The 27861-nt window shown below is 41.6% G+C and overlaps 1 long non-coding RNA gene across 4 annotated transcripts; it reads right to left on the bottom strand.

Annotated features, from left to right (window-relative positions):
- Positions 1-221: 221 nt before the first annotated feature.
- Positions 222-10220, bottom strand: LOC141575985 (uncharacterized). 4 transcript variants are annotated; one of them, XR_012504121.1, is made up of 7 exons: positions 9733-10220; positions 9127-9183; positions 8764-8975; positions 8128-8401; positions 7784-7843; positions 7032-7255; positions 222-366 (listed from the first exon to the last, which is right to left on the bottom strand). It is a non-coding gene; the product is annotated as an uncharacterized LOC141575985 (long non-coding RNA). The 4 variants fall into 4 exon arrangements; XR_012504119.1 differs by having other exon boundaries at positions 8764-9183; XR_012504120.1 differs by lacking the exon at positions 9127-9183.
- Positions 10221-27861: the final 17641 nt, after the last annotated feature.

Below are 27861 nucleotides of genomic sequence, written 5' to 3'. Positions count from 1 at the left end.
TTGTTTCTCCAACCCCCGAAAAAAATCCTGAAAGAACCGAAAACTCTGAATTTTGAAAGTAAAATACTATCATATAAAGAAATAAAATAAATAATCCTCTTCATCAGGGTTTCAAGATCTGACTCCAGAGCTTTTAGCAGGCCATACTGAATCCCAGCACAGGAAAATCAGACGGACTAGTGGTGAGTAAGTTCCAGGAAAACTGCAGTAATTCCTCCACTTGTAAAAGCACATACACTCACCTGTCGAAGGTGAAAGTAAACCACATTCTGGAGAAATTTGGAAGCTTCCAGGCTCCGTTTCTGGATGGCAAGGACACGGACAGCTTCGAAGCATGCTTCTAACTGAGTCACCGGCATTCTTACACTGCAGGGGGAAAAGGAGGCCTTCAGTCAAGATCAGAGATGTTCCTGTCGTGTCTCACATGGCCATGCCTCGGGGACTCAGTGCCCTGCAGCAGCCCGGCCCCAGGCGAGGAGCCTCAGTGTGGCCCACCCAAGCAGGAGGTGCACTGTGCTTGAGAAAGCCCATCCCCGATGGGGGCAAGAGGGGCTGGTGTGGTTCAGTGAACTTATAAATTCTCACAGAAATAAACCTGCATACTTTCAAGTGATACAATCAACAGTAGCAGGCTATTTAACAAAATTTCAATTGTCAGTGGAAATTTTACCATTCCTTTCCGCTTGTCCCCTGCACTCTGAGACAGGCTTAGGCTCTCTCACATCTGCAGCTCTGATGCAACAGTTGTGAAGTCATTTTACTTTGCTGCAAGTGTCCTCGCTCCCCGTGTCGCTGTGACTATCCTCTCTTAACACAGTCAGATGTCTTCCTGGATCTCTCCCTGAGTTCCTTGCTCCTGCTTCTCAGATTCTAAGATAAAGGACAAGTGAAGACACATGACCAGAAAAGGCACTGTGAACTTGACCAAAGTCCTCAGTGACCCCCTAGGTGAGTGCTGCCCACCCCTTACCTTCGATTCTCAAGGTTCTGCCCAGGGTGACATCCAGACAGGAGAGCGTCCTGGGCCAATTAAAGGCTGTGTGGCTTGGGCGCAGGGACAGGTGCCAGAGCTGGTTCCAGAGCCGGGCCCCTCCCCACCTCTGCTCCCCTGTCTCCCGAGGCCCCGCTGCCAAGCCCCCAGGCTCCCTGATCTTCTGTCCTCTTCTACTCTACTCCAAGCCCTTTTCCTCTTCCTTTATTCCCTAATTATCCCAGCTAGAGTGATTTTTCAATCACAGTATCTGAAAAAATTTCCTGCAGCTTAAAAAGTGGTCTCCAGAGGTCAATGCCCGTACGCTGGTTCCTGAAGGGAGCCCCTGGTTAGGGAGACCCTCACCAACACTCATGGGGCATCACACATGTTGCAGGGTCGGCCACCCCCAACAAGAGTTTGCTGTGACCCCAAGGCCCGCACAGCATCCCTGCTCACAAAAAAGTAGTTGGCCCACTTATCCATTATTAAGAAGCAAAAATAAAAAAAAATGCTCATGTTTCTTACTAAAAGTATTAATGAGGTGGAAAAAGAAATTGAAATAGAAAAGGACAAATTTGACTCCATGTTAGATCTGTTCTTTGGCTTTAAACCTTTTGCCTCTTTTCTAGGCTCAGACTTGCTAGCTCTGCACCTTTTGTAAAAGAAAGTTGCCTTTAGCCTGAAATATCCAGGAGAGCCTATTCTCCATGCTCTGATCTTTAAGAATGTTAGCTCTTCTGCACTTATGTAGAGATGGCAAGTTGCAAAATAGGGAATAAACTTTGGTTTTCTTTAGAAGTTTTACAGGGGCACCATGATTTGACCCACATGGACAGATGCAAGGACAAACAATTCGTACAGGAAGAAGTTTGCAACAACCAACTACACCCCCGCCCCCTTTTAGTATAAAAGGAGACTGAATTCTGACTTGGGAAAGAGGGTTCTCCAGGATATCAGTCTGCTATCTTCTGGGTTTGCCATCTTTTCAAATAAAGTCACTACTCCTTGCTCCAACACCTCATCTCCCAATTTATTGGCCTGTCATGAGGCGAGCAGAACAAGTTTGGACTCGGTAACAAAATGACTGCATTGAAGGTAGTATGTCTCCACTGTTTCCTCGTTTCCAATATGTAACATGCACATCATTTATGAGCTAGTGCAAATAATTCATCAAAGACAGCCACAAAAAGAAACTATACTCACCTAGCTATCAACACTGAAGTCACAACCTATCAATTTTATATGCTGTTTAACAGCATAACCGAAAAACCTAACATAGGGAGTTGATTCCACGGAAATAAAATTATGTCTACTCCTTCAAAACTTTTTTTTTCTTTTCTATTTTATTTTGTTTTGCTTATTGAAAAGAAAATAAAAGTCATATCATTTTATTTCACGTATTTTTGCTACAGCTACATATTTTAAATACTACAAAGAGATTTAAATTGCAATAAAAAATTGTTCATATATTAGTATAAAGATATATACACAATCAATGCGGATTATGAAAGAAATGGATATTTACTAAAAATCCACTGCACATCCAGTCTTTTACAAGCATATCCTGGAATATAAGCTCTATGATCCAGGGGTCCCTCACCCGCATTCTCACTGCCGAGTCCCTTAGTAATCAACAACAAAGACACCAGAATAGAACCACGCGATCAGTATTTTAGGTATAAATGAGGGAATTAGCTCATTCAATTCTAAAACAAAAGCCTTAAAATAAATACTGAACTTATTTACAGATAAAGAATATTGGACACAAAAGTACAGTTTCTTCCCCAAGGTCACAAAGCTAATAACTGGTAAAGGCAAGATTTGAACTCATCAGCCTGATTCTAAAAACTAAGGTGGAATTCCCATTTGACTGTGGAGGGTCCAGCAGCACAGCCTATCACCCTATCTTTGTGCAGATCTAGCCTTAGACAGCCTGAGACAGCACCCCATTCCTATGGAACTTGAGGGCAAATGATAACAATAAGGATTTTATATCCAGTAGTTTCTTAGGTCTCATTTATATAAAGTGTCATCAGGTCAGCAGAAAAACTCTGGGAAATATGAGTGGATCCAGAGCTTTTTGCTGATTAGAAACTCAGTCTATCAGGACAGAGTGACCTTCCCATGAGAGGCCACATGGACATAAACTAAAGGCAGGTGAGCAATGAAAACTAGCAAGAGCCTGGAACTCAAGCAAGAAGGATCCCTGCCATCCCCCACCCAGTTGCCTCTTCCTCCGCATGGACACGATGGCAGAGGCCCAGGTTCTTGTGCAAGTAACACTATCATTGATTCTCGCCCATAAAAACTTATGACTCTATGCTGTCTTAAGTCCTTTCCAACTCAAATATGATGACACAAATATCTCAGCAGAATGTCTATGTCTCCACTTCCTCTCTTCTATTAGGAGAATATTTCTATGGCCACAAAGCAGAAATTCAATTAAAAACACCATGCACGAAGCCAGGTGAAAATCTGCGTAAGAGAGTTTGCTCTCACGCTCAATGAATGAAAACACAGAAAAAGTGGTCCTTCTCCCTCCACAACTGGGAGGTAGACTGATTTCGTGTGTGTGTGTGCTTGTGTGTGTGTAAATCAAGTACAATCAAGTCTGGGATGTGTACAGATTTTTTTATGTTACTGTCATTTCATGAGGATGAGACAACCTTTAAAGTAATTTGAATCTAGTGTTCTGAGGGAGTCTCAGGCTCTTTTGGTGGCGGAGGGGAAAGGGGAAAGGAAAGGAGGAAAGAAGTAAATGAAGCAAAGGAGTAAGAATACTGCTAGGGAAAGGCAAGAAATTACTTTTGTTCCTACTTGCATCACACACAAATTAGGGACTGGCTTTCCCCCATGTCTTGTCAAGCACTGAGATGCAGAAGAAGGGGCGACAGCCCATTTCTCACTGAGCTAGTGACTGTACGTGGCATCTTATAGACACAAATCATTTACCCTGATCAAACACTCTAGCAGCAGGCCGTAATTCTCCTCTTTTGAGAGACAAGAAAACAGGAGTTCAAAGAGAGTATATAACTTGACAAAAGTCAGAGGACCAGTAAACAAGGGAGGATGAATTCAAACTCAGATCTGAATGCAGAGTCTGATCTTCCCACTCCCAGGGCTGGAAAATCCTTAACACACAGGCTCCCCAGCTCCCCTGCAGTGTTCCTGGCACCAAGCATTTCCCATGGCGATGGTCTCCAGTTCTCACAGACACAGCGCTCTGTACAGCCAATGACCTCCATCGGACCTTGATCATCAACCTGCCACGCCCAACAGGCTTCACCACAAAGGCAGGAAAGCTGGTTTTCAAGTGCATACAAAGCCACGCCTGGTCTAACCTGGGCTGTTCTGTGGCTTCTCCAGCCTAAAGGCAGCCATGAAAGTGCTCACAGTTTGTACATGAGCCACACCACCTCTCTCCATGTGTCTCCCCACCTATACTACTTAGCTATGACCATTTTGATAATCTTGGAAACAAATTTTTAAAAACAGAAAAGAAAGGATTCTGGAACAAGTACTTAATACTTACAATTTTAAATGACAAGTTACAAAGTGACTATTTACAAACCGAATCTGCCTTCCTAGGTGTCAGTTTAAACAGTTAAAAAGTATAATAGCAAAAAATTCTCACTTACAAAATTAACAAAAACATCAACAATAATCTGGAATAAACTCAAAAATAATGCCCATGTTCTACATGGAGAAAACTACAGGACTGTGCTGAGGGGTAAAGTAAGAGGTGTGAATGTAGAGACATCAACGTATTGCATGGAGGATAGCAGTTTTGTAAAGATGTAAGTTCTCCTAAAAATAATTCAAAACTTACTAAAAAATCCCATGAAATCTCTTATCTGATTTTTTTTTAACTTGAACAAAATATTTTAGAATTCTTCAGGAATAATAAAGTGATAATACTAGCCAAGAAAATTTGGGATGGAAGAAAAGAATCAAAAAAAATCACACTGTCAGATATTAAATAAATTCTTACAGTATGTAAGATATAGCACTGGTGTAAGAAAGTAAGATTGACAGAAGTAAACCATGAGCTCAAAAAGAGACTCTAGTGTACATAATTATTTTGTACAGGTGGGATTTCAAATCAAAGAGCAAAGTATGAATTCAACAATTGTCCTGGGACAATCAGAGAATCACCTGGAAAGAACAAATTCTATTCCTGTCAAAATGACCACAAGAAAAATTACAGATAGTGATATAAATATTAAAAAGTACTAATAACAGCAAATACAACTCTTTGCTCATATTAATTCAACTTCCCCTCACTATAACAAGTACTATTATCCACTCCATCTTAGAGATTTAAAAAACCTATAGAAGAGATTTATACCATTATAAGAAAGTATTTCTAAGAATAATACCAAAGATAAAACCCAAAAGGAAGACATTTACTATCTTAAGGATATTTTGGGCCACAACAAAAATAAACCTACTGAACAAAATGAAAGGCAAGAAATGACAAGAAACAGCTCTGTGATACATGTTGATGAAGACAAGGGGTTAATGTTCATAACATAAAAAGAGCTGTCACAAAGCAACAAGAAGCTCCATCACTTAAATGTGTGCAAAGGACAAAAGGGATCATTTACTTTTAAAAAGTCAGATGGCTAATGAGTGAAAAATGCTCAATACCTCACTGGTCATCAAATGTAAACTAAAACAATGAAAAAGCACTTTTGCTCATCACATTGGCAAATATTTTTAAGAGATATTCTAGCTAGTGTCCATCTGTGGGAGAACAAACTGTGAGTGACCTTTTTGGAGGATGACATGTCAATGGATATGTAAACTCTGAAAAACGTGTGTACACACTGACTCAACTTCACTTCTAGGAATCGTTTCGTTTAGAAAAAAAATCAGTTCAAAAAGACGCACTCATCAGGGCATTTACACAGCACTGTTTAAAATGGTGGGAAGAAAAGCTGAAGTGAAATATCCAGCGATAAAGAATTGGTTACATAAGTAATTCTACATCTTTTCATTCCCCACTGGAGAGGAATTTCTAGAGTCACTTGAAAGGAGCCTGTGATGAATGTAAATGTCACATCCAGGGACTAAATTTCCAAAGGCTTAAGTAAAGTAATACTCATACAAGATCACAGGAATGTCTGTACAAGAAGGATACCAGTCAAACATCCTTCCTGACAGTGGAAAATGGAGAAAAGTTAAGTGTCCACCATCAAGACAATGATGCGGTAGATCACAGCGAGCTGTGGGCTCTGAGGGGACCGGCGTTTCACCGTGGCCCAGGGCCTTGTCCACAGCACTCTCCCACCAAAGGTGTCCTTGCACAAGAGACCACACCTGCACATCAGGAGACCCCTACACTCTATCTGAAAGGACCGGGTGAGTCTGGAGTCGGAGGACGTCTATGATATACCCCTGAGTGAATAAAGCGAGCTGCAGAAAACATATACTATGGCCTTAGTTTGCAATAAAGCATATATACACACACATATACATAGATTTCTCATATAAGTGTATGTATGTATGTATGTATGTATATATTTACATATATGTCATAGGCATAAAGGTCATGAAATATATACACCACATTGTCAACAGCTTTTACTCTCAGGAAATAAGGGGAAGGGAGTTAGGGGCCTTTCGGTACCACCACAGGTCTCTTTTCAGTATTTCAGTAAAGTATACTTGGAACTTAAAAGTTTATTTAAGTCCGAAGTAAAATGGACGATGCCTCCACAGGACAGAATGCTATACTGCTCATTAAAATTCATGCCAGGGGAGATAGAATATTGTAGAAAAACATGTAATAAGCCGAATGGAAAACGGAGGTCTCCACACAGTAAACAGGCACAGAGTGCTCGCTGGTTTTTATGTCAGAGGTGATACACACTGACGAAAGGAACAGAAAATAGATGTTAAAGTGTTAATTATTATCTCTGAGTCGTGGGACCAGGATAGCCTCTTTTGCCCCTTTTTTCAGACTTATTATATTAAATACACATTATTTTTCATCTGAAAAAAGCATTTTTAGATGTATAGTACCACACATTGGAGAAAATACATGAGTACTTACAGAAACAAATAACTAGGAGACACGGCAGCAGCGTCACACTATGTAGAACGGGCGATCCTGATTAACACCGCGCAGTTACATAAGGACACACAAACTGAGAACACCAGCTGTAACAGGGCGTGGCCCCCTTCTATTTTCACTTGTGTCTTCAGGGCTGAGGCAGTTCTGAGCACGGCCAGTGTCAGTGTTGGTGTCTGGATGGATGCCACTGGATGTGAGGGCGCCTGCAAGCCGAGAGGAAGAACAGAAATCATCCTCTGCCTTTTCTGTCTTGTTTCTTTGTTACTTTAAAAGACAGGCATAAATAAGATAAACTGTGTATCTTCCCTACTGAAATTTCAGTAATGAAACCTTTTTTAAAGCCTTCAGAGCTTATATTCTGCCTATAACTGTCTTTTCAACAAAGCATCATATTTATTAAATGTTAACTCAGTTAATTAACTCCCTGTTGAAACCTATTAAAGAACATGAAATGCACTACGTGAAAGCACCACGCCTGCAGTGACCAGCTCAGCTGTCTTGACGGCAGTGCAGTCAGCCCGCACCATCCCGTGGCCCTGAGCTCCTGATGCTGGTAAGAGAGCACGCTGCCGCCTCAGATGGAGAGAAGCAGTGAAAGCATTTTCTGAAATCTACAGCACTGACAAAACATAACTGACAAGTCCCAGGCACCTTTGAGGCTGTCATTTTTTGTTTCTCTCCAACCCCCGTCAATGAGCAGAACCACCCCATTCCCGAGCCATGGGACTCACGTGAGAAGGAGTTTGGGAGAAATTTCCAGGTATAGAATGTAACCAACTTTATGTAGAACTCTGACAAAAGAAAAGATGAAATACTTTGATTTTGGAAGACACTCAAAATATTCTCCTAAGACTTAGTAGCTGGAAAGGCTGGGCTTCTCCTAAGCCACTTATTTATTACACAGCCAGTGAGCACCTCCCACAAACCCTGTTTCCCAGTGTCTGCTGGGAACCTCGGGTACACTCTTGCTGTCGATCTTATAAGTCACAGGGCAGACATGTGTGTCTCACGCCGGCAACCCTCACACAGGGTCGCCTCCTAGCCTCACTGTCTGAACTTGGCCCCATTTTCTCACCTGTTTATTTGGTATCTGTTCTTCTGTAAGCTGCCTGAAGTGCTTCTTGGAACAATTCAGAAGAATGAGTGGGTAGAGAAATGGACAGATGGACAGGTGAGAGATGGGCAGACAGACAGACTCTAAGAAAAGGGGAACAAAGTAAATTTCCTATGCAAAACCCTCTTCCAGTCAGGGAGGAAAACCACCACGGAGAAGTGTGAAGAGGCAGGTAGCTTAGGACTGTTTCCTGGATTCCATGAAAAGTCACACCAAGAGATGAGAGGGTGGAACTCTAAATAATAAAAGAAAAAAAGCACGCGTGCTTGAAAAACATATCTACAATATGTACTTTCTAAAGAATAGATTCAAATCAGAAGGGCCCAATAACACAATCCTTGGGTATTTACAGAAGTGAGAACCCCATCTCCAAACCACAAGGCATCCCTTCGGAGCACTGAGAGTCTACACGGGGCGGTCATAAAGCCGTCACCGCAAAAGCTATGCTATCCTGCACTTACGAGGAACGAGCAGCTGTGCTCGGGCTGCCCACGCGCTTCACTTACACCCCACAGCACCTCTACGGGGGAGGGACGCCTAGCGAGCCCCGTCTCTGCAGGATAGAAAACAAGTCCGGGAGAAGCTAAGCCGACCTACCAGTTCTCCATCTCACAGGACTGGTCACTCCAGAGCAGGACTCGATCTCGGACCCACGTTTGTAACCACGGTACTACCGTGCTCTGTGTGCTTTCTGTGTGTATAATACATTTGTTTCTCGCATGAAAGGATATTTAATAAATGATCGGTTGTCTTGTCTATCTCATTAGCTCACAATCAATCTTTATACTGTTGAATTGTACTCTTTTCCCCTGGAGAAAGGAACGGAAAGAGCGAGGGTCAGAATGAGGTGGGGCTCCATTCTTTATCTGGTACCTCATCTCATCCAAGTCCCCACCCAGGGAGAAGGAGCAAATGTTCTCTTCATCTTTTAAAGAGTGGGCTCCACTGATGGTGACTTACTCAACTCCAAAACCAAGGCTGGGGGCAGGGCACATGCAGCAGCGAGAGCAGTATCACCTGTAGGAAGGCGAAAAGAGCTCACGGGAGGGCTCAGGGGGTCAGCCTGATTTAATTTCAATCGATAAAAAATACCACAGTCTAAAAATACTAGCATGCAATGGATTTGCTCTTTCTTGACATCTAGCAAGTTTCCACAGCCCACATGTAACATTATCGTGAGCCAGTGAAAGGAAGAGTCTACAGACAGGAGAAATCAATGCCACAGGCAGGCTGAAACCCAGGCTGGAGTTTAGGAAGAGAAAGGGCATAGTTAAGAAGTGGGGAAAGGCTGGGGGAAAAAAATCATCACAAGGACTCTAAAGCATCATCCAACAATCATATAATCATTCATTCAAGAGAGAATTACTGAGGTCCTATTTTGTGCAAACTGTACAGAGGGTGAAGCAAGAGCGCAGCGACCATGGTGGCAGCAAGTGGCGGGGCTCAAATACACTTCTTATCCCGGTACCTGGCACACTTGTACTCAGTATAAAGGCAAACGAAAAAAGAAAAATAATACTCTGTAAACTCAAAGCATTGTTGAAAAAACATTAAAGACCTAAATACCTGGACAGACACAACACGCACATTCCTGGATCAGAAGACAGTGCTCTTGGAATGACAGGGCTCCCCAGAGCGATCCGTATATTCAACGTGGTCTCGATCAAAATCCCAGCGGGCTCCGCTACAGAAACTGACTAGCTGCTGCTACAGTTCATATGGGAATTCGAGGGTCTCAGTAACCAAAACGTACTTGAAAAAGAAGAACAACGTGAGAGGACTTGTAATTCTCAATTTCAAACCTTACAACTGTATGTCCAGGTGAGATTAGAGGCCATTGTTAAGTTATTACTGTGTTTATCCTTATTTTCTAAATTCTCTACAATGAATATAACTGTTACAATAAGAAAAATAAAAAGTAAGGTATCTTTTAAAACATGCACACCGATTCATTCATTGGGAAAAAAATATTTTAACTGTAAAGAGGTAAAAAAAATCTAGTGAAAAAGGACTACTTAAAAACAAGAGTGCATTTACATTTTTCATAAGTTGAAAACTGAAAAGCACAAACACATCAAGTTTCTAGGGAGACCGATGCAAAATATAAATAGTTGTTTTCAAAATTTCTAATTTAACAATGAAAACCCAAGAAAGGGAAAATCGTGATTGACAGCCAACTGCAAACACATGGAGAGCAAAGGCCTAGAAATCACAGTTCCTTTAACTCTGCTACTAAATCAATAGGAGAGGACATTCCTCATTGAGGGGACAGTGGAATCCCATGCATAAGACAGGATACACAGTAAAAGCTGCGCTGTAATTGGGGGTGATTTTCTTAGAAGAATTCTAAAGTTACAACATTGCTGAAAAGCTATAAAAACACTGACAGACAGATTAAAACACACAGTCATATATATTATATAGAAACTTATGAGGTCTGCTCCCATGTTGCATAGAAATACAAACATATTTGTTCATTTATGGGCACTGATTACTTTATCCCAGGTAGAATATTTCAACTAAAACAAATAATCAATAATACACTCCTCTTGTCAAATCTAGTTGATAAGTTACTCTGCTATGTAACCATAATGTGTCTAAGATAGATCTAAAATTAGTGAAAAAAAAATCTTTGTATGGTTTCTTGAACTCTTCTCAAAATTCCAAGCTTAATTTTAAAATAGATCTGAGCAGTATTTCTATATTATCTCTTCCCTCGTTAAATGAACAACACAGTCTGTTGTCAAAATTCTGTCCTTACAATGATTCACGAGCACCGAATCCTAACAAAACTGCTGGACAGCAAGGCTCTATCCAGACGCTGTGACTAAACAAATGAAACACAAGGAAGACAGCGGCCCTATTCTGGAGGGCTTATAATCTGTGTCAACACCGGGGTTTTTATTTGATTATTTTGATTGGTTAGCAAAATAATATCAATCAAGTACTTTCTTCTTTGAGCATTCTGTAAGTCATGACTCTGTTTTTAGTGTCATGAGCAGCAAAGACTTAAGCATGACTTGGTTAGGTCAACTAGCAACAATCATCACTGGAGAGTGAGTAATAAGTTAACAGATAGCAATGCTTCTGACTACATGAGACCTAAAATAAACCTACACTGATCCCTGCAAGGAAAATGAGGAGATGAGGTCCCCAATGAGAAAACAAACCAACAAGAAATAAAGAAATGAAAGACTTTTTCATTAACGATTCCAGGAAGGAGTGGAGCATGGTGGTGAAGAGCACAGATGCTGGGGACAAACATGAGGGTCTGAACTCCCACAGCACTGCGTAGCTGTGACACTGATATGTCAGTGAATTGTTCTGCATCTCAGTCTCCTATCCATTGACAGGGGACAACAACAGCACCCGTCTCCTAGAATGGTCCTAAGAATTAAGTTATTTTATACATAAAAGTTTAAATAAAATAACTCAGATTTTAAATTTTACCCCAAAAGCACAAGGAACAAAGAAAACAGAGATAAATTGGAGTTCATCAAAATTTAAAACTTTACTTCAAAGGACACCATCCAGAATGTGAAAAAACAACACACAAGAGAAAGTTCTTTCAAATCATTTATCTGATTAGGAATTTGTATCTCCAAAAAAAAAAAAAAAAAAACAAAACTCCTACAACTCAACAATAAAAAGGCAACTCAATAAGAAAATGAATAAAGGATCTGAAAATGTATTTTTCAAGGAAAATATACAAATGGCCAATAAGCAAAATGGAGAGATGTTAAATAACATTCAATATCATTTCAATAAGGGAAATCAACTAAAAACCACTAGGAGAAACCACTACACACTCCCTACAATAGGTTATAATCAAAAAAACTGTAACAAGCACTAATGAGGACACAGAGAAAGCGGAGCTCGCAGCCCTTGCTGGTGAGGACGTAACACAGACTGGCCACTTTGGAAAACAGCCTGGCAGGTCCTCAGAGAGTTGAACATTTGGTTTCTGAATGACCCATCAATTCTCCTTTCTGGGCACACACCTAAGAGATCTGAAAACAAATGTCCACATAAAAACTCCTACAGGAATTTTCACGGCGCCATTACTCATCACAGCCAAAAAGCAGGAACAACCCAAATGCCAATCACCTGATGAATTGGTAAACAGAGGGGCCCAGCCATACAGTGGAATATTATTCAACAATAGCAAAGCATAGAGTACTGACCCAGGCCACAAGATGGACAAACATTGAAAACGTTACTCAGTGTGAAAGAAGTCAGTCACAATAGACGGTTCTATTTACATGAAATGACTCAATTTACATGAAATGTCCAGCACAGACAAATCCACAGAGTGAGAAGAGTGGCTGCCAGGGCTGTGGGAGGATGGGGAAAATGGGAATGACTGCTTATGCATACGGGGCTTCCTGTTGGGGGGATGAAAATGTTCTAAGATTGACTGTGATGTACAATTCTGGGCCTAGAGTAAAAACCGCTGTACATTTTAATGTGTGAATTGTATTAAAACCGTTAAGAACAAAAGTACCTCGGGCCAGTACCTTCCCATAGTAAATGCAAATTGCTGACTTTTATTATAGGAAGAAGAACCTGCCCTCAGCATGAAAGCAGGAGATCAGCAAATGTGAGTTAGCCGAAATTGGACAAGAGCATTTCACTTGAATCAGGTGCTGAGTGTACACGAAATATTCAGAAATAGGAAAATCAGTTTGACATCACGAGGAAGCATTCTGCTTCAAATGAAGATCAAGGATTCGGCAAGCCCAGCTGCTACAAATGACCAGAGAAGAAACCTGGTTCTTAAAACAAGAACCAGAGCCAACAAGGAAATGGTGAGGAAAGCGGGCGGCCGAAAATCTGGAACAGTTTGCTACAAATAACTTCTACACTGAAAATTTAGAAATAAAACGAAAGTATTGCAATGCTGTGCTGGCTTCACGTGAATGGGCTTCCTCCGCTTCTCGACAGTTCTGTAGCCCATAATGAGAGTCTCAGGAGAATCAGCATGGCTCCTGGCAGTCCCCAAGTGACTGCCCACAAGCATTCTGAACACCATCACATCTGCCAGGGTTGAATTGCAGACAAGAGACCAACTTCTGAAAGGCACAGGAAATGTTGACAAGGGAAGAAGAGGCTGTGGTCAGTCCTGGGACAGAGGCCCTGTGAGCAGAGGCCAGAAGGTTGCAGTTGAACTGGAGTGGCTCTGGGGAAGGAAGGGACCACGGGGGAGCAGATCTCAATTCCCCTCTCTCTCTCCCTCGGGTAGGAGAGATAAAGCCTGCATTCTTCTCACCTGGAACTGTGGGTTCTGGCTGGCAGAAGCCTTACCGACACGGAATGATTACTAAAGACTCTGTGGAAAAAGTCAAGAAAGCGAGAGGGAGTAGGGAGCCAACTCCACGAGCCTCTCAAATGCTCCCATATTTATTGTGTATAATCAAAGGAAAAAGTCATTAACAGTTGTGTGATAGTAAGAAGGAACTTGGGGAAAGACGGGATGAAACAGAGATTGTAGAATCCACAATGAGTACAAAGGCTTAGTTTTTCTTTAGGGAAGTCATGGGGTGAGGGGAACAAGATACATTCTGTAGATATGTTAATTACAAAGCAGACCACCAGACCAGCCAGGTCCTTGTTTTGGGGATAATAGACTATCTAACCACACACAAGCCCAACGTTTATAGCTGAGGGCCTGGGTCTTTGCTCTCCAATGAGCAGAGTGCTATCTAAAACCTCAACTATGCAAGCAAAGCATTGTCTCTGCTGTTTAAGGCAAGGAGACAGGAGTGAGAATGCACAGGCTCCTGCTTGCAAAGCAGTTACTAAGCATATTTTTTTCTTCTTAAAGTTGACAGGCGGCTGGGGTCTGTTACAAATTGTTAACCCGATCATGGGCTCCCACATGGAATCATTATGGAGAACACCCTAGGATGACAAATCCTGGCTTTGGGCCTTTACCTGCCAGCTTCAGCAGCTCTAGCAGGGTCAAGACACATCCCTGAATAACGATCCCACAGAACCACCCACACTCTTAACTCCTGGTGCTAGAAACTTAATTTTAGCTCTACACAACTTAACGTAGAAAAGTTTCAGAAAGAAAAGATTTATATTCTTTTTATATCTCATCATAGGACTGACTTTTCTGATTGCTCTAAGCTGCTTCTACTTGGTAAAGCACCTAATTCTGCAGCTGAATTCAGTACTTTCCATTGGGCATAACTAGCCAGTTTGGGCTCACTAACTTCTGTCGGTCAAATACCAATACACTTAATTGAATTCATTGTTCACCAATTTCAGCCAGGAAGAGAGGGTATCACTCTGTACCTCAGCCCACCCTCAACTCTTTTCTCATCAGCAACTCAGGCCTCCTGAAAACAAAACAAAGCATTTGTTTCCCTTCTACACTTTCAACAAACCGAACAGGAAACATCAGCCTGGAGAAAGAATTCAACACAAATGTTAAAACAAAAATCTATAAACCTGAAGCAACTCCATCTCCGAATCATGATACACAATGACATGAGATTAAAAGTGTCAGGCACAAAGCATGCGTGAGCCTGACCACCTGATTTCTGTTCTTCAAAGGAAGGAAGGTTTTCGTATTTTTTATTATCACACTTTGTCATTATTTCTGATTAAGCCAAAAAATAGTTTATGAAGTAATTAAGCACTGCAATAACAGATTTTTTTGTATCAATTACAGAAGGCATTCAGAGGGGATAGGAAAACCCACCTCTGAAGAAAATGCAAAATTTCTTTCCCTGTTAAGAACATGTACACAAAATGCAACAGAGAATTCAAATTCTTGTGGAGAGGAGCAAAAGCCACAGAATCAATGCAAAGTCATTACTATGAGTCAATGCAAAAGTCACTGGACAAACACGCTCAATGCACTCAAAGAATTGTAAAGGCACACTGCAAACCATTCACTTAATGATCTGCAGGCTACAGGAAGAATTTCCCTCTTTAATAGACAACAGAAATCAATAGGGTGCCCCACCAAACAAGGACCAAAGAACAATCAAGTTTTTAACAATTCTGATAAATCAGCATGTTCTAAAGATCAAAATCCAGAAATTTTAAACATTCATTCACACCACAATGAAACAAGCACTTAAAAAAAAAAAAACAAAACCCAAAGAAACCCAGCACATAAATCATATACATTGATCAATGAGAACTTCTTCTACCGCTGGAAGGAAGAACAGGCGATAGCCTTTTACTTGAAAAATAAAACTACTTTTAAAGATAACTGCTAAAACACATTTCATCATTCATGTTGCCTTGAAAAATCTGAGGCACATGTATCTGATTAGAAAAGCAATTCTGAGTAATAGTATGTTACAATTCAGACCCAGTTTGCTTTAGAAGAAAAGAGAAAAGAAAAGCGACTGTTTCTCATACCCTGCACAGAGTGTGAAGTGCCTCCCGGCCTCTTTCTCCTCCCGTTTTCTAAGCTCATGCCCCCCAACCCTTCTGAAACAAGTACGAGAACCTCTAATTCCCACCAATATGCCAAATGACAAAAGAATATCAATTTATTTGTGTAAATATATGCCTACACCTTGAACTGGAGGAGAAAGGTATCAGAAGCCTATATGGAACTTATGTCTGCCTTCCTGAAATCACACACACAAACGTTCACACAGACACAGACACATACCCCCTGAATTACTGGGCACTTCACAAGCTTAGGACTTCCAACTTCTAGAAGATAACTTAGTAGTTAATTTAATATACAAAACTGTCAGCTTTTGAAAGCCTTGATCACCTGGTAAACCATCCAAATATCAAAGAGACCCAATTAGCCTTCTCTGTAGAATGTAATTTCCAATGATGGCAAAACAGACCCTAAGAAGTACTGGATCCAAGTCTCGTGTTTATCACTAGCTATGATCGTTTTTAAGCACATTAACAGATTCAGAAAAGTTTGTCCCAACAACATTTATTCTTATTGAAAAAGCATAAATGTTCAATAGCCTATACAGAGACTAGGTCCCATGATGGTGTTTAAGAGCTATTTTGTGTATTGCAATATTGATTTTTAAGTGTAGAGAAGGAGCGTGGGTATTACTCAGTTGTAGAGCACTTTCTTAGCATGCACAATATCCTGGCTTAAGTCCCCAGTACTTCCAAAAAAATAAATAAAAACAAGTGCATATTTAAATATAAGAATAAAGTTATAAAAAATGCAGACTATAAACGACCGTAATCTAGGATCCACAATTATAATAAAAAAACAAGTGTTTCTATCAAATATTGACTATATACCAATCACAGAGACAACCACAAATCACACCCGATAACCATCACGTGTGATTCTCAGCAACCCTACTAAGTAGACAAGGATGAGCAACCCGGCACTGCGGATGAGACGGAGCTCGGAGGAGCTGGGGACGCTGACCGTCCTGCTCCCCGTGACACCACGTCAGCCCAGGGCAAGTGCTGCACTGAGGGGACACCCAGCTGCATGGAACCTTGGGGGACTGGGGAGTCCCAGAAAACACTAAAAATTGTTCAGTGAATAACCAGCTCAAATATATTACACTATGCCACATCCTTTAAACAGGGAACATGACTGAGACCTTTTGATGCCTTCGTGTCCTTTCTGCCATCATCAATAATTTGCCCTATCAGCACGACCAGTGATGATCTGGACCCCTTATGAAGTGCACTCAGATGGCAGAGCTTTTAAAGCTGTTTTATTAAGTTTGTAAGACTCTGTCTATGCCTCACACAGGCGGTCATCCCTCACTTCTCCCCGGTGTGGATGTACCACCTGAAATCACACCTTTCTGCTTTTTAAAATCCCTTCATCTACTCCAGACTTTTCAACAGCAAAGAAGCAGCTCAACCACAGACAGTGGACAGCTTATCACCAAATGGACTCGAACAGCCCATCGGACTACCTGGAAGCCCTTTTCTTCTATTAAACTCATTTCCAGATACTTCATAGTTTTCTGATTGGTGGACTTGGCCTCTGACTGGCCTACTCATAGAGCTCCCAGCCTCACATCCGGGGGTGGTAGAGGACCCTTCTTTTGGGAGAAATCAGTGAGGAATGTGGACATCCTCCAGGCAGGTCTGCATGGGTAGAAGTGCCACAACGTGGTCAGAAATTATACCGTCAGCACCTCTGGGCTCCCATGGACTGGTTTCACATTAACCAAATTCATGAGACACTGATGCAAGAAAACCAGAAGTTTAACTTATTAATGTAACAGGAGACGTGAAACTACGAACCAGACTGAAATATCAGAGTTCAACCATGAGTACCTTTTCTTCTCAACGGCCCAACCACGGGCAGGCAGTCACATGGCAAGGGTGGACAGAAGCAGAGCAGGAAGTGTTTCTAGATTAACTCAATGGACTAACTTTCTGTTATACGAACAGATCTACTGCCTGGAAAACAATTACCTCCAATCATGGTGCACTCTTCGTGGACACTGGCCGAGACACGACTGTGAGCACCTGTGTAACTCTCCTTTCCCTGTCCTTTCTGGGCTAACTGATGCACAAGTATAGAGATTCAGGCATGCAGATATCTCTAAACACCCAAAGCCCATCTATGGCAGCCTCAAAACCGGACAGCCAGGGTTTAAATACCAACTCTGCCCCTTACTAGCTCTGTGACCTTGGCTAACTTACTCTCTCTTTGCCTCAATTTCCACATTGTAATACTGGGATAACAATCAAACCTTCCTTACTCGCTTGTTGAGAAGATTGAAGGATTCATTTCTGTAAAACGCTCAGAAAATAATGTAGCACATTTTTAGTGCTAAACAAATGTCAACTTAATATTAAAGTGATTTACAAGTCTCCTTTCTAATCATCTTCTGTGTTTCCTGGCTAGTCAAAGTCCCAAAGGAAATCCTTATTTCTTCTTTTATAAACTCTTGGGGAGCACCCTTCTGTTCCATCCCACCACCTGTTTAAACTAAGGGAGGGGATGCCTCCTCCCCACCCCTCTGGGCCATGGAGAGGGTTTCTCTCTTCACACCCCTGACCCCTGGCCCAGAGCTAGCCCTCGTCACACTAACAGAGTGGGTTGTGATTCTGGGGAGACAAGCAGGGCATGTGAAACCCTTCCTTTCCCTCCAGTGTTGGCCACCCTTGGGAAGCACCTGGGAAACTCAGCTCCATGGCAGGACAGCCCTGTGCATGATGGGGCAGATCCTCTCAAGGGAAGGCTCGCTGTGGCCCAGAGCTACCTGGGACTGGGTGAGTCTCTACTTCTGGGACACAGTATCATGACACGCATTTTCCCACAGCCCTGAAGTTCATGGAGAACGTGGCTTCATCAGTAACAAAGAAGACATTTATCGCCTGCCTAGTCTTTTGTGTCATCTATCAGTTGGCTGCTGGAGGCAACATGTGTATAAGTATTGGATTCCCTTAGGCCCCAACATATACGAAGTAACAAAAAATTCTGTGGCTTAACGTTGGTTCAGGGCGACTGTGTAACAGTTCTGACTCTGCTGATGCTAAATTATGGGTATAGGAACTATGGAACCTCCTCAAATATCTTTCATCATAAAACCAGCTTTTCTTACTTTCCTGTTTCTTAGTAATTGCCAAAGAATCTCAAATGATGGCTTCACACCAAACAGCAGCTAAAGTTTATGAGCCCTCTTGGCATACCCACTGTGGTAAACACTTTACATAATTTCTAATTCTCACAATTCTACAAAGCAGACATGAGCGTCCCCATCTCACAGACGAGGGAAATCTCAGAACGAACTGACTCAGGCTCACGTGGCTCAGTGGCAGCGCGTGCATGCAAACCCAGGTCAAAAAACTACACCCCTTCCTATATGTACCAAATCTCCTCCCACCAATTAACACACAGCGGCGGGGTCAATACTCAGGGAACTCAGTACACTTTTCAGCTTTAAGGTGTTCCAGAGGCCGCTTCTAGCTATTTTATAAAATCCCGGCTCACTGGTTTCTAACACTGGAAGAAAAGTGCGGTTTTGCCATTGTTGCACAGCAAGTCTGAAATGTTCACAGCGAGATGGCAGAATAAAACTAAGATATAGGCAGAATAACTTTTCCAGGTAGACACACATAACGGACATTGTGCTATCCAGAAGCATTAAGCAAGGAAATCAAAATAAATTCATGTTGTTTAAGCCTTCTTTTACAAACAGAAAATTAAGACTGTAAGAAGGTGCAACAGTGACACCTATGGTTAAAAAGACCTTCCAGGTTGCCGGGAAACATGCAACACAAAAATTGCCTGTAGGATCAGAATCGAGATTCAGATAAATAAAAGCTTATGTAGCACATACTGCACTTCGCTTCGGGGAAGGGAGGGGTATTCAGTATTTCATATGATATTGCTAATACTCCTGAATATAAACAAAAGACATAGGCTCATGGAAACTCATCTTAGAAGAGGAAAGAATCCAGTCCAGCCACTTCATTTTACAGGAGGGGAGACTGAGCCCTGGGATCTGTCCTCCTGGCAATCAGTAGCAAAGCTCTCCTAGGCCTCATGTCTTGCACTGTAGCAAAAACCAACAGATCTGAACTAGGCCTATAGTCATAAAAGTCACGTCTGTATTTTTCCAACAGTAGGTAATCTAAGTATCTTGGAAAATACTTCTCAGAGAGCCAGGAAATCATACAAGTTTGTTGAAATACAAAAACATTTATTTACATATTAAAACAGCCTGAGCTTTATTCTCTCTATTAAAAAAGTGACATGTCAAATAAATGTTTTGATATTTTAAATCCTGTTAAGAGTGCAGGAAAAAAATCAAAATTTTCTTTAATCACAAAAGAGAGAAGCTTATTCCCTGAAAATGATCAATGTGGGTTTTTCTAAACTTAATGGATCTGGTCAGATTCCCACGAATTTAAATGTCTGAGTGGATGGTTACACGGCAACATGAATTCTGATTTGTAACAATACAGATTCTGTGTAAATAATCTTCAAGGTCTTCTGCTTAAGGCAATTTAACTAGTCTCTGTCTCACCAGAATGATACTGATTTCATTAAAACTTCATACTGCACTAAAAAAAAACCAAACTGAATCCTTGTTATTTTAAGCCATATTCGTATATATCATATATATACATATTGAATATGCAGCAGAAATAGGCCACCCTCTTTAGTATTCAGAGTTGATCCTTCTAAATGATCTCTCATTGTGACATCACATTTTTATTAAGCACCTCTTGGGTGCTTTGTATTCAAGGCATCTAACTCTCACAGTCAGAAAAGGTAAACGGTATTACTCAAATTTCACAAGTGAGGAACTTAAGCCATGAAAACAACTTACATATTCATCATCAGGAAAGAAAAGAGTAAAGATTTTACTTACAATATTCACTAACAATCTTTTCTTCCATACTAAGACAACATAAAACCAATTCAGTCTTTGTAAATTGTTCGGTCAATAAGCACCACTAGAGAAAAACAAGTAACATCATTAGCAATGGTTGGAGTTTCAAAGTCCACTCCTCTTTTGCACTATAATCATTTTTAATGTTTTGTTTTTAGTGTTTACAGAGCACTAAAATAAAAAAATAACTTTCTAAGTCATTACCTGAGAATAAAACATTTGTGAAAATGTACAACTTTAATTTACGCCACTCTGTCTCACATTCTCACTGGTGTCTCTCCTTTGAAGGCCTCATCAGGCTGAGATCACTAAAATCGGTCATTTATGGACTCACAGGAGTTCGAGAATCCACTCAACGGGAGGCTGATTAGAGGAGCAATTAAGAATGCATCCTGTGCAACCTGGGTTCCAGCACCAAGCTAGCCACCGCCATCTACGTGTGATTTGGACAAGATGCCCCCACCTCTCAATCCCTTAGCTGATAAAAAGGAGACACTGATACCTACCCTCAAACACCTGCTATGAAATAAAACATGAGGAAAGAATTTTAGCCTTAGGTAGATGTCCACTCAGAGCGAGTTTGGTCATTATGATGATGAAGATGGCTCTTAATAAATTAAGCTACACAAAAAAGTAGAAATCACTATAAAGGAGAAACATTCTAAGTCAATGAGCATTTCCTTTTGGATGGATTGCAGAATGTTCTATTGATTTTTTTAATAAACCAAGTTTGTCCATTAATTATAGATTTACAGGTTCATAGACAAGTCTCCAGAAAAAGAATTAGAGGCCTCTAACCTCTGAATACTAAGAAAGTAAAGGTTAAAAAAAATCAGGGGGGAGATTATACCTCATTTGGGAGAGTATGTGCTTAGCATGCATGAGGCCTTCAGTTCAGTCCCCAATAACTCCATTTAAAAACTTTTTTTTTTAAGAAATGGAGAATTAAAGCAAATAGATGGAGGAATACAGAATTGTTTTAGAGACTCAACTCAGATTTAAGATGGGGAAAAATCATCCATTTCTCAGGGGAAATCTTGAGAAATATGTAAACTGCATCTGAGATATCTAGTCTTTTAACATTATTCATGAGTTCATATTACCAAGTCTTAAAACTACCTGATAACCCACAGTGGTGATGCTGATCGTAACAACTGCCAACACGGATCGAGCTCCGGCTAGGACTGCTCTGTTCTGACATCTCTGCCCCTGAGGCCTCACCAGGCTGAGAGCACTAAATTCGGTCATTCACGAGCATCTCGTATAAGTACTCACTTTGTGCTTCCCACTTCCTCCTCACCAGCCCCTCTGAGGGAAACACTGTTATCATCTTCCCCACCTGCAGATAAGGCCACTGAGGCACAGAGACTAAACCCGTTCCAGGTCGCATTGGCATTAAAGGACGTCTGTATTTCTGCTATTTTGCTATTGACAAAGGAATCTGAGATATCAATTCAAGAGAGACTGTTAAATAATCAAGTCTGTCTGGTCTTCACCTAAAAGAGCAGATATTATAAATTCCTGACGTAGGATGAGGCTGCCGCCACAAACTGACTCAGCTTGAAATTAATATCCAAGATGAAGCAGCGGATAAACATAAATATTCACAATTGTCAACTCTGTTCATGGGTCTGGGCCCTTCACTGCCTGAAGGGGGTGAAGTCATCACCCGTGTCAATGAGGGAAGCGTGGCTCTTCCAGGTCCCACCCAGGCTTCATGGGCTGTTTCCCCCCAACAGACTGTCCTCAACGATTAAAAAGCTCTCAAGATTTTTACACCATGCAAAACTAAAAGACATTTCTGCAGATGGAGCACTTTCTCAGGCTTAAACCTTTTTTGCCTACACTTAGCAAGGGGGAAAAAGAAACATGACTCTGCAAAGTTTCTGAGCCTCACCACTCAGGAATACAACGGCCACAGCACAAGATGACTCTTCACATTGCAGGGTGAGAACAAAATAAAGCCGCCTCAACAACAGGCACTCCCAGAGACAGAGCTCAGCAGTCTTCTGCACACTCATAGTTGTGCAGCCCTCACCACCATGTATTTCCAGAACACTTCATCACCCCAGAAGAAACCCCCTGTCACTAACAGCCACACCCTAACCCTCCTCCACCCAGCCCCTTGCAACCATCACCTGCTCTCTGCCTCTGCATGTGCCTATTCTGGGCATTTCAGATCACTGAAATCAACAATATGTGGTCGTTTGTGTCTGGTTCCTTTCACTTAACATGCTGTTATCAAGGCTCGTTTGTGTTGAAGTGGCATCAGTATCTCTATCTTTTTTTTTTTTTTTTTGGAAAATGTTTAAGTTTATTAGAAGGTGGTAAGTACAATCAAAAAGAGTAGAGTGGAGCATAAGGGGTTGTGTTTCAAAGGGAAAAGGGCTGGTTGAGCAGTCAGGGAGGACTTCTAAGAGCAGGTGGCCTTTTTCATCTTCCCCTTTATTTTTATTTTTTTCTTTTTTATTCACTCTTATGTCTGAAAAATGTTCCAATACATTGAGATACTATATTCTGTTCATCCATTCAGCAACTATGTATGGAGGAGGTCCAGAAGAATGAGTGTAAGAGGTGACTAGCAGGGATGGCATTTAAGCAAAGTGCAAGATGTGCTTTAAAAAAAAAAAAAGGCCAACAAACAGAGGCACAAGGAAATTCAGCGTGTTTCTGAGCAAAGTGCATGCTTGCTTCGGCAGGACTACCGTGCAGGGCTGGGGCGGATATTGGCAGGAATCATGGCGAGGGAGTCACCTGAGAAGTCTCCCCACTGCAAGCAGCTCAGCCAATTCTCCTCCCTCATCCTGTATTTTTAGAGCCATGTTTCTAGGTTTCTCTTATTTCAAGTAATAGCACTTTAACTATACATCTGATCATCTGCATCTGATCACCTTACCTCCAAGCCACAGAAAGTCATTCACTGACTGGAGCAGCTCCAGGACATAACGGTGATGGATCAGGGAGTCCTGCAGCATCCCGGCCTGCAGACACAAACCCCCACATGTGCCTTGATGATGTCCGGAAAGTAAAATGCATGGATATATCTTACTGCTGTTGCACTGCATCTGCACCAAAATCATGCTGGCAAAGCACTACTCAACAATCTCACTACTAAAAAAAAAAAAAAAAAAAAAAATGCTATGAAGGCAAATTTAGGCTCTTCCATTGAAAACAAGCAACCATCACTGCCATTATCTGAGCTGGAATGCTCCTGACTTCAAAAACCACTGCGCAGTTACTTTCCAAACGTGAAAGGCATATATGTATTCCACTTAGATGATATTACAGAAGGATTTTTCTTTTCATAATTTCCAGTTGCAACATTAGCCCAAGAAAGTTTATGTTTCAGCTTTAAAAGAAATCAATTACCTTCCACTTTCTTAATTTTGAACCTATTATTATTTTATTAAAGGAGCTATGCTGTATATTATAAACCAACTCTTTGGCTTCTGCAAACAAGACCTTTAGGACCTCACTATTTCAGCACAAACTTTAATGATGCTTTGAGAGGTGGGGCCTGGGGCGCTCACTAACAGCTCTTTAAATACTGACAAGGATGTGCTATTAAGTAATGCAAAGGCTCTAAATCCACATTAACTCAGAAACCAAAGAAACTACACCAAAGCCTTACTTCATCATTTTTAAATATTCCTATTCTTTTGAATATTAAATTTCTTAAAAGATATGATTTTTTTGAGAATGACAACAGCTGTATTAATTTCCTCTCAACAAGAAAGCAATCTTTATCAAGAATAAAAACCCCAGGGAGGAGGGAGAAGATGGTGGAGTAGAAGGACGCTCGCAGGTCACCCTCTCCCACAAATACACCAAGACCCACATCTACAGACCCACGCAGCCAACCAGAGCACCTGTGGAACTCCGACAGAACATGGCCCTCTTCAAAAGATAAAGACGCCAAAAATCTGGTAGGAGAAAAGGAAAAAAGAAAGAACAAAAGGCAAAGCAGCACGAGACCGGTCCCGCGGGGAGGGAGCGGCAAAGGAGGACTGGTGCTCACTAGCTGGGTCTCCCCTCTCCAACTGAGAGGTCAGCGGGATGGAGGGGGAGCCTCCTAGGCTCAGATCCATACAGAGCAGACCTTGACTAACAGAACAAACTTAAACGGGCACAGAGCGTCCCACCGACACCCAGCATGAGACGCGGGCCTGCAGCGGCGGGCAGGGCAAGGCTGCACAAGCCGGGCGGAGGACGGGGGCGGCTGCACGGAGGAAGCCCCATGGGACTACAAGGGGCTGCACGCTGTGACTGTGGGTGCACAGGGCAGAACAACCTTGGCCTCCATAAAACAGCAAGGTTGATGTGCTCTCGGGGGAAGGGTGCACACCCCCATCTCTGAAAACCCGCGGAAAGTTTTCGGGGGAAGAGAGGCGGGGCCCAGTCACAGCCGCCATATCCTCCGCGCTGAGCACCCAGGTGGGGGCGGGGCAAAACCTGCATCAACAATGAAGGGCTTAGCAGCCTCAAAGGCCAGACTGAGACTGGCCTGCAGCCCGGGACAGATAGGCTCCTTCCATCCTGGTCCCTCAGAGAACTTGCTCCACAAAGACAAACAAGGAGCTGGGTTTTGGCCCGGAGCAGGGACAGGGCTGTCCCTCGGTCTTCCCCGAGCCCACTTGAGGAGGGCCGACCAGGGCGGAGCACGCAGCCGCACAGAGAGCGGAGCTACCAGCGGTGCAGGTAGAGGGAGAGCGGCCCCCCCGCATTTCGGGCAGGAACACAGCCCCTGACCGACGTGCTGGGAGGGGGCACGACCCGCCCTCCTACCTGGCCAGTCTTCAACATCTGACTGCGGCCTCCGGAGGGGCAGCGACCCGCCCGCCCACAGCAGAGGAGAGCTGCACCTGACCCAGTGTTAGGAGGAGGCGCGATCTGCTGGCCGACAGGTGCTGGGAGCAGCACAGAAGAGGGCGCCAACAGAGGGCCTCTGAAAACAGCAAGCTGAGTTTCCGAAACAGGACGAAGACAGAAAGACTTCACACTAAAAGCACACAGACTCCTGGAGAACACCGACAAATCCCCCCCCTTTTTTTTTAATTTGTTTTTACCTGTTCTATTTTCTATTACTCTCTTAATCTTTACTTCTTAATTCATTTCTATTTCTCTCGGGATTTGATGTCCTGCTATTGATTAGACACAGGTTTCAAATACATCTATTCATCTCCCCCCCCTTTTTTTTTCCAAAGGTTTTAAAAGGACGTCTCAACCCGATTAATACTCTGCTTCAACTCACTCTTCTATTATTCATTATACACTGTTTTCAAAACCTCTTTCTCCCTTCTTTTTAAAATTCTTTCTCTCTCTCTCTTATTTTTTTCTTTTTTTCCTAAGTTCTATTCCTAAATAGGCATCAGATAGATAAAATCCTTAAGGACCAAAATAAACAACTGGTACTCCATAAACCACAGTGCCAAAGAGGTATGAGCAAGATGAAGAAGCAGAAAAACATTTCCCAATTAAAAGAACAAGAGAAATCCCCTGAAAGAAAGATCAATGAAATAGACATCGATAGCCTACTAGATCAAGATTTCAAAAAAGGAGTGATTGAATTGCTGAAGGAATTAAAAGAGATAGTGTTTAGAGATATAAAATATGTCAAAAATGAAACTGAAGCTAAAAAGAAGAACCAAGTGGAATGGGTAAACACATTGACAGAGATGAGGAATGATCTAATAGCTGTGCAAAGCTGACTAGATAATGCAGAGGAATGAATTAGTTATCTAGAAGACAGGGCAATAGAAAGCACCCATTCAGAAGAACTACAAGAGAAGCAAATAAAAAATAATGAAAATAGCATAAGGGACCTATGGGATAATATAAAGCATCCCAATCTTCACAAAATAGGGGTCCCAGAAGGAGAAGAAAGATCAAAGGGGATTGAAGAGGTTTTTGAAGAAATCATGACTGAAAACTTCCCAAACTTAAAGAAGGAATCAGATAGCCAAGTACAGGAAGCTCAGAGGGTCCCAAACAGGAAGAACCCAAATAGACCCACACCAAGACATATCATAATCAAGATGGCCAGAGTCAAGGATAAAGAAATGATTCTAAAGGCAGCAAGAGAAAAGCAAAGAGTAAGTTACAAGGGAACCCCCATAAGGCTCTCAGCTGATTTCTCTACACAAACACTACAGGCCAGAAGGGAGTGGCAAGATATATTCAAAGCCATGAATGAAAAAAAGATGCAGACTAGGATCCTTTATCCAGCAAGGCTATCCTTTAGGATAGAAGGAGAAATAAAGAGTTTCACAGACAATAAAAAGCTGCAGGAGTTTAGCAACACTAAACCCATGCTAAAAGAAATATTGAAAGGGCTATTCTACATAGAAAAGCAGCAGGATGCTACAGAAATGAGAAACACACGACTGGAAAGGTGATAACTCATGAATTACAAATAAAGTAAACATGAAATTATAAAAGAAGACATACAAATTACTGAGAGTGGGAGAGGGAGGCAGGGAAATATAGAATAGTTTTTTCTTTCTTTTTAAAATTTTTTTAACAGTAGGATGGGTTTGAGATCATGTTACTATCAGTTTAATAAAAACAGTTATAGAAATGGGTAGATAGATTTATAAAAAAGGGTAACCACAAGCCAAAAATTTAAAAATGGGTCACAAAAATTAAATAAAATCCAGGATAATACAAAGGAAAATTACCAAACCACCAAAGGAAGAAGAAAGGAACAAAGAGGATATACCAATTCAACTGCAAAGATAAGTTCAAAATGGCAATAAACACACATGTATCATTAATTACTGTAAATGTTAATGGACTAAATGCTCCAGTCAAAAGACACAGAGTGGCAGACTGGATAATAAAGCAAGAACCTTCAATATGCTGCATACAAGAGACCCACTTTAGGGAGAAGCACACATATAGATTGAGAGTGAAAGGATGGAAAAGATATTGCATGCAAATGGAAAAGCCAAAAAAGCAGGTGTTGCAGTACAGATTTCAGACAAAATAGACTTTTAAACAAAGGCCATAAAGAAAGATAAAGAAGGAGATTTTATAATGACTAAAGGAGTGATACAAGATGAGGATATTACACTCATTAATATATGTGCACCCAAAATAGGAGCACCTAAGTACATACAAGAATTACTAACAGAGATAAATAGGGATATTGATGGAAATACAATCATAGTTGGAGATTTTAACACTGCATTAACATCACTAGCCAGATCTTCCAGACAGAAAATAAACAAGGCAACAGAGAAATTAAATACTACAATAGAAAAACTAGATTTGGTGGATACTTTCAGAACATTACACCCCACAAAACTAGGATATACATTCTTTTCAAGTGCACATGGAACATTTTCCAGGATCGATCATGTACTTGGGC

The sequence above is a fragment of the Camelus bactrianus genome, chromosome 35 (genome assembly GCF_048773025.1).
Source record: "Camelus bactrianus isolate YW-2024 breed Bactrian camel chromosome 35, ASM4877302v1, whole genome shotgun sequence".
Taxonomy (NCBI): domain Eukaryota; kingdom Metazoa; phylum Chordata; class Mammalia; order Artiodactyla; family Camelidae; genus Camelus; species Camelus bactrianus.
Note: the sequence above shows the minus strand (reverse complement) of the source record. Positions and strands in the feature narration are given on the sequence as shown.